The sequence below is a fragment of the Dama dama genome, chromosome 25, assembly GCF_033118175.1.
Source record: "Dama dama isolate Ldn47 chromosome 25, ASM3311817v1, whole genome shotgun sequence".
Taxonomy (NCBI): Eukaryota; Metazoa; Chordata; class Mammalia; order Artiodactyla; family Cervidae; genus Dama; species Dama dama.
Genome location: NC_083705.1, coordinates 34,511,152 through 34,518,700, shown reverse-complemented (window position 1 = coordinate 34,518,700; position 7,549 = coordinate 34,511,152). Strand labels below are relative to the sequence as shown.

At 39.1% G+C, this 7,549-nt stretch overlaps 1 pseudogene; it reads left to right on the top strand.

Annotated features, from left to right (window-relative positions):
* The first annotated feature begins 4,500 nt into the window (after positions 1-4,500).
* On the top strand, positions 4,501-7,287 carry LOC133046609 (BLOC-1-related complex subunit 5-like; annotated as a pseudogene).
* The last annotated feature ends 262 nt before the right edge of the window (positions 7,288-7,549 follow it).

Below are 7,549 nucleotides of genomic sequence, written 5' to 3'. Positions count from 1 at the left end.
AAATCAGGCAACTAAGATGCTTTCAGTAGCAGCACCCTAAGTAAAACAGTTGTCAAGACATAGCTCAGCTGGGCAGGGCTCGATGTCACAAATAGATCCCCACGATAGAAAATAACAGTGATGATTCAGAACTCACAATTTTGTGCTGCTTTTCTTTAAAATGGGGACTTTTCACCCACACTAAAGGGAAAGGAGGACATTTATTTTCTACTATGAAAGTATCACAGAAACAGATATAAACAGATTCAAATTTAAAAATATAATTTTCTTCATTTTGCAAAATGATTGTATCCTAAGATAAAAAGAAAAAAAAAAAATAGCCTCTTCCCTTTGATTCTTTCCACTTTGAAAATAAATATTCAGAGTTGTGCCTAATCTGGAACACATAAATGGATGTATGGGTATAATTTATCCTTGTAATATGCGGAATTATATCATTCTTGTATTGATTTCTTTATTTACTCTTGACCCAAATAAAATTCCATATGCAGAAATAACACCTACTATGGCCTTTCTTATTCATGTTCAAGAATCCTACTGGTAGTTTCTTCTAGCTTCTCTAGAAGCTAAAGAATGATTGAAAAGCTAATAAACAATAGTTGTAAGAAATCAGAAAAACTTGCTGTTACTCTTATTACTATTGTCTACTATTTTCATATTTGTATGATATCAGAACAAGTGGATAAAACATAAATTATTTTACTTAAATGGTCGGTAGGAATAGAGGCATTGGATTCTGACTTAACATTTCCTCACCTGTAAAATAAGGAGAGTAATAGTGTCTACTTCACAGGGTTGCTGTGAGAATTAAATGATTTAGTCTATGTAAAATGTTCGGAATAGTTTCTGTCATATAGTAAGCACTCTATAAGTATTATTTTGTTGTTCTTGTTCAGTTGCTAAGTCATGTCCAACTCTTTTGTGACTGTCTGGACTGCAGCACACCAGGCTTCCCTGTTCTTCACTATCTCCTGAAGTTTGCTCTAACTCATGTCCATTGAGTCAATGATGCCATCCAACCATCTCATCCTCCATCACCTCCTTCTCCTCTTGCCCTCAATCTTTCCCAGAGTCAGGGTCTGATTATTATTTGAAGTGAAAGTGAAAGTGTTAGTCTCTCAGCATATCCAACTCTTTGCAACCTCATGGACTGTAGCCTACCAGGCTCTTCTGTCCATGGGATTCTCCAGGCAAGAATACTAGAGAGGGTTGCCATTCCCTTTTCCAGGGGATCTTACTGATCCAGAGATCGAACCTGGGTCTCCCACATTGTGGGGAGATTCTTTTCCATCTGAGCCACCAGGGAAGCCCTGTACTAGGTATTATTTAGTACATAGTTATGAAGTTTAACCTCAAAGGAAGTCAAAGTTAATTTAACCTCTTTACACAATTTCTTTTTTTTTTCCCTCCATATGTTAAACTTTTTATTTTGTATTGGGGTATAGCTGATTAACAATGTTGTGGTAGGTTCAGGCAACAGTGAAGGGACTCAGTCATGCAAATGCATGTATCCATTTTCCCCCAGATCTCCCTCCCATACAGGCTGGCACATAACATTGAGCAAGTTCCAAGTCTTTACACAATTTCTAAAATGTCAATTTTCGTGGGCATTGAGTAGAACTAAAGTCAGATTCATAGAAACATGCTCAGGTCAATTATCAGTAGCTATCAGTTCTATAGACTGATTCTCTAAATTGGAACAATTCTGTAACTTTTAGGTCTTTCTTAATGTAATCAAGGTTTTTATTCTTCATTTAACATCCTATAGGACATCAAACAGATTAGCTTTTAACCTAATGTATACACTGAGAATGCAGCTTCATGAAGGACCTCTATCCACTGTAGTTGTCCTCAGTCTGCTAACTACAAAGGCTATATAAAGCAGTTCAATTACATTGATATTTCTTATCTTTGACGTGATTCGATGGAAGACTTTCTCAATAACTCTCTGGGTACTCATGATCGCTCTAACTTGGGAACTAAAAGAACTTTCCAAAGGACTTCTTACATTACATACAAAATTGTGTTCTTATTTTCACTCACTTGTATTTTCCACACCATGCTTTGTCTTTGTAAACCTACAAAAGTGTATTGTTCATCTGGTAAACTATGTACACTGCTATTCAGATTCATTCTCAAATAATCTCCAAAAATCAAAGATGAGAAAAGGCCAGATGGGACGTTTTCCCATAGTATCTTTCCAAATTGGTACTCACAGTCCTTAAAAGTATCTTCTCTTGATTTTAGGATGAGGAAACTAACTATCAGTATTTTGTGATGTCTATCACAGAGTTAACTAATCCATCTCAATTCCAATTAGAACTGTGGTGTTAGCACTAGTACTACTATAACAACTATTTATGTGAACTAATATTTGTTAGTTATTTATGTGATATTTTATACATAGACACTTATTTAATACTCATTATAACCTGTAAGTTATCATTATATTTGTACTTATTTTATGTATAAGAAATCAAAGTATAGAACAATTAAGTAACTAGCTCATAATCACAGAGCAAAGAAGAGACTGAATGTGAATTCAGAAGGTTTAGACTACGATTCACCTTGCGTGCATACTCAGTCATGTCCAACTCTTTGCGATGCCATGGACTGTAGCTCACCAGGCTCCTCTGGCAATGGTGTTTTCCAAGCAAGAATACTGGAGTGAGTTGCCATCTCCTCCTCCAGGGAATCTTCCCGACCCAGAGGTCTAACCCACCTCTCTTGTGTCTCCTGCATTGGCAGGCAGATTCTTTACCATTATGCTACCTGGGAAGCCAATGATTCACCTTACTGATAGAATATTATAATAATACACATTAAATAATTTTGGCTTCCCAGGTAGCACTAATGGAAAGAACCCACCTGCCAAGGCAGGAGACATAAGGGACGTGGTTCAACCCCAGGATGGGGAAGATCCCCTGGAGAAGGGAATGGCAACCTACTCCAGTATTCTTGCCTGGTGAATCCCATGGACAGAGGAGCCTGGCAGGCTATGTTCCACAGCATCATAAAGAGTCGGACAAAACTGAAGCGACTTAACATACATACATAATAATTTTAGGGGAAAGGTGAGCACTCATTGAACTAAATGGTATATGTTACTATTTTCTCAGCAGTGGAATTTAAATAGAATTATGATGCCAAATTCAGGGTTATCCTTCCTGGAGGACACTCTCCTTACATGTTTACTAGTATCATTTTGACGTCTGTGCTTACTGTGTTACTGTAAAATTTAATTAAATAATAAAAATAAGTGTTACATTAAAATGTAAAATAAGTAGGATACTAAAAAAGATATAAAACATAGTCCTTCTCTCCCCAAATTGATTCATGTTATCATGAGTATATGCAATAAATCAAATCACATATCATTGTGCCTAAATTAATTAATAGCACAGACTGAGCTGAAGTTTTCCTGATAAAGATGTAGATGTTGACCAGTACTGAACATTTCAGTCATAGACAGTGCTTTCCATGGTGCTTTAAAAGGTTTCTCTAGTCTACCTTAAGTGTCTGTTCATTTAGAAAAACCCTAATTTAGCTATACTTTCCCTTTATATTCTTAACATTATTGTTGTACATAAATCTATTTACTTCCTAGAGCTGGACTTGAGAGATTTAAATTGTTGGTTTTCCCAATTTAAGAGGTTAATATAAATGACAAATTATATGGGAGCCCTATACCTGATCGAAGTTCCAAAATTGACATAACAATGTTATGTTATGACTGACATAACTGACTCTAACATGTGTGTCTATGCTCAGTTGCTCAGTCATGTACAATTCTTTGTGACCCTACAGACTGTAGCTTGCCAGGCACCTCTATCCATGATTTTTTTTCCCAGGACAAGAATACCAGAGTGGGTTGCTATTTCCTTCTCCAGGGATCTTCCTGACCCAGGAGTCAAACTCATGTCCCCTGCATCTCTGGCACTGGCAGGCAGATTCTTTACCACTGAGCCACCTGGGAAGTCTGCCTCTAACACACTGAGCACAAATTCGTAAATGTGTGCAATAAAGTCCTCTGTATTAACCTTGGCAAATATTCAACCCAACACCTATGAGTGCCAGAGAGATTTTCACCACAGTGCAGTAGTGCTGATTATTTCAGAGCCAAGAGTGAAAGTTTAGGCTGAAATTACACTGTAGACATTTAGAAATTCAGCAGTTGTCTGGTTGATAATGCTTTTTCCTGATCCACCCACACAATAGGATCACCTGTGGACAGTCATACATACAAACATACGTGAGAATCCATTCCAGATATACTAGCTCTTGAATTTTGTACTTCTCTGAAAATAAGACTTGAAAAATTATTAAAACCTCTATAAGAAATTAGGATACATGTCCTGAATTGAGAGCTCAAGCTCTTAGTTCTAGAACATGCATTATAGACAAAAGACTGAGCACATCAGATGTGGTATATATCTATAGGTTTGCGTTTCAGCAGCTTATACTCACAAAGTTGTTTACTATCTTCAGTTTGAATTCATGATGCCATATGTGAAGGGATGTCTGGATCATGTTCTCATGGTCCAAAGAGATAGACATTACAGGTAATGTCCACCTAACCACATCTGCATCATTTTCTTTTTGAGAAGAAATTCTTGAGGGTGTGGATTGGAGAAAAAGCAATGCCCTTAATAAATCTTGAAATTCAAAAATAAGTGACAAGTTTGTTATGCTTTAATGTTTTCTACTGCAGTCCTAAAAGTTATACTCAGTTCTTTGTTGGCTCATATTTTAACTATTTTTTTAAAAAAGCTTGATTAGTTTGTTTCCTTGACAACAATGGATGAGAAGAACAATTTAAGGGATGGGAAGAAAGGCTGGTTAGAGTCAAAGAGTCTATAAGCATAGGTGGAATGTGACACATGAAAGAATAATACATTAGATTTAAAGGATACCTAAGAAAAACACCAAAGATAAATACCACTCTAATAATATACAGTGTAATTAAGCATGCTCATAATGACTCCAAGTCAACCAGAAAAGATGAACATAATTTTAGTTTTCCCCATGAAATAAGACAAAGACTTAAGTACATTTTAGAAAGAGTCCTTGAAAAATCATATTTTAAAGCCAACATTCTTAGGAGAGAGATCTAACAGTATAAGTGGTTCTCATGTATAGGAAAAATTATGAATAATCAAGTGAATTTTTTAAAGTACTTTACTTAAACACTTTACATTTTAACAAATATTCTCTAATTGATTCATTTAGGTTTTCTTTCACAAATATTTATTGAGCACTACTATGTGTCAGAAGTTGAATTGGGTATTGAAGTAGACCAAGGTGAATTCAACATTCTTAAGAGGTTGCAAGGTATTAGCCAAATAAACACAAAAAGAATAACACTGCAAGGACGGTAAATGCCCCTAAAGAAAGGTATCATGCTCTGAGTGATAAGGAACATCATCTCCATTAGGAAAGTAGTAAGTATTCCTTGAGAAATCTAAAAACTATGTTTAATAATAGAGAATGGAGGGAAAGATTTGGAAGGATGGAGTGGGTGTAGCCAGTCCAAGGGCCTATGGTCAGAGGGCATGGAATCCAAGGAAGAGACATTAGCAAGCAATGAACTGAACCAAAAAAAAAAAAAAAATCAATAAAAAAGACATATATTTTAAAGGCATATATGATTCAATTGTCTAACAAAAAGACAAAAGCACTGAACTTTTTTGTTGTTGTTTTTATTTATTTATTTACTGAAGGATAATTGCTTTACAGAATTGTGTTGTTTTCTGTCAAACCTCAACATGAATCTCCTTTTGAGCCTCCCTCCCATCTCCCCCCCACCCCACCTCTCTAGGTTGACACAGAGGCCCTGTTTGAGTTTCCTGAGCCACACCACAAATTCCCGTTGGCTATCTATTTTACATATGGCAATGTAAGTTTCCATGTTACTGTTTCCATACATCTCACCCTCTCCTTCCCTCTCCCCATGTCCACAAGTCTGTTCCCTATATCTGTTTCTCTATTGCTGCCCTGTAAATAAGTTCTTCAAGACCTTTCTTCTAATTTCTCTATATATGTGTTAGAATGTGATATTTATCTTTCTCTTTCTGACTCACTTCACTCTTGGCATAGAGCCAAGATGGACGATATTGTGGTTGTAGCTCAAGGCTCCCAGGCCTCAAGGAACGTCAGCAACGATTCTGATGTCATCAAGTTGCAAGAGATTCCAACCTTCCAGCCACTCTTGAAAGGGCTGTTGAGTGGCCAGACTTCCCCAACAAACACCAAACTGGAGAAACTGGATTCTCAGCAAGTGCTGCAGCTCTGTCTCCGCTATCAGGACCACCTCCATCAGTGCGCCGAGGCTGTTGCTTTTGATCAGAACGCTTTGGTGAAACGAATCAAAGAGATGGATCTGTCTGTAGAAACCCTCTTTAGCTTCATGCAGGAGCGCCAGAAAAGGTAGGCCAAATATGCGGAGCAGATCCAAAAGGTCAACGAGATGTCAGCCATCCTGCGTCGCATCCAGATGGGCATAGACCAGACGGTACCGCTGCTGGAGCGGCTCAACAGCCTGCTGCCCGAGGCCGAGAGCCTGGAGCCCTTCAGCGTGAAGCCCGACCGGGAGCTCAGGCTGTAGCCAGGTTCCCCCAGCACCGCCAGGCTCCCAGGCTCCGGGGCCTTTGGAGCCAGAGACACAAGAGGTGACCTAGGTCAGGGGAGTGTGGTGCTCCCTGAGGGCACGGGAGGCAGTCCGTTGCCCTGGAGACCTGTGATGCCCCAGTTCTCCCCTTGACGCACTTTCCCCTGCAAAGCCAACCAACCTGTCCTCCCTGGTCTCCCAAGTGGGAATATTTGAACTCTTAGGAATTCTGTACAGAACCCTGCCTTGGGAAGTATTATTTTTTTAATTTAGTTTGCTTTTTTTTTTTTTTTTTTTTATTGACAGTGTATATTATCTAATCTAGCTTGCAGACTGAAACTATTTGGAGAGAAGCGGGAAGAGGATTTCAGGAAGCCCTGTGTCTGATGCCTTTGTGACATTTTTCTCCATAGGCTGTCCGGGTTGTAAAGATAAAGAACTAACTTAATCCAGGTGTGTGTGTCATGTTTCCATTGCAGCCAGTCTCGATCTGGCCTGGCAGGGCGCTGGCATTGCTTCTGTGACAGCTTAGGGTGTCCCTGCCGTGTCGTCATTGGAAACTGAAGCCTCCCTTTCCACAGCCTGGCTGGGTCCGTCTCCCACTGATAATGGGTTTCCTTGATGCAGACATAGTTTAGGTTTCCTCTCGTTACATCAGCGTTGGCAGGACTCCAGTTTCTGAAGCAAGTTTTAGCCAGCATCGCTTTAGCAGTTTCGCAGACGCGTGGAGCGGAGGGGAAAAGCGCACACCCAGAGGCATCCACGGGGCCCACTGCCTGGGCCAGACACTGTGTCTGCATGCAAAAAGGGCTGTGTAGTCCCTGCCCTTCTTTTCTGAAGAGAAAAAACAACTCCAAGCGCTGCTGAATTTCTCTGGGAGTTTAGGAAATGAAGCAATTTGAGGAACCACAGAAGTTCTTAGCACAGTACTTTGCACGTCAT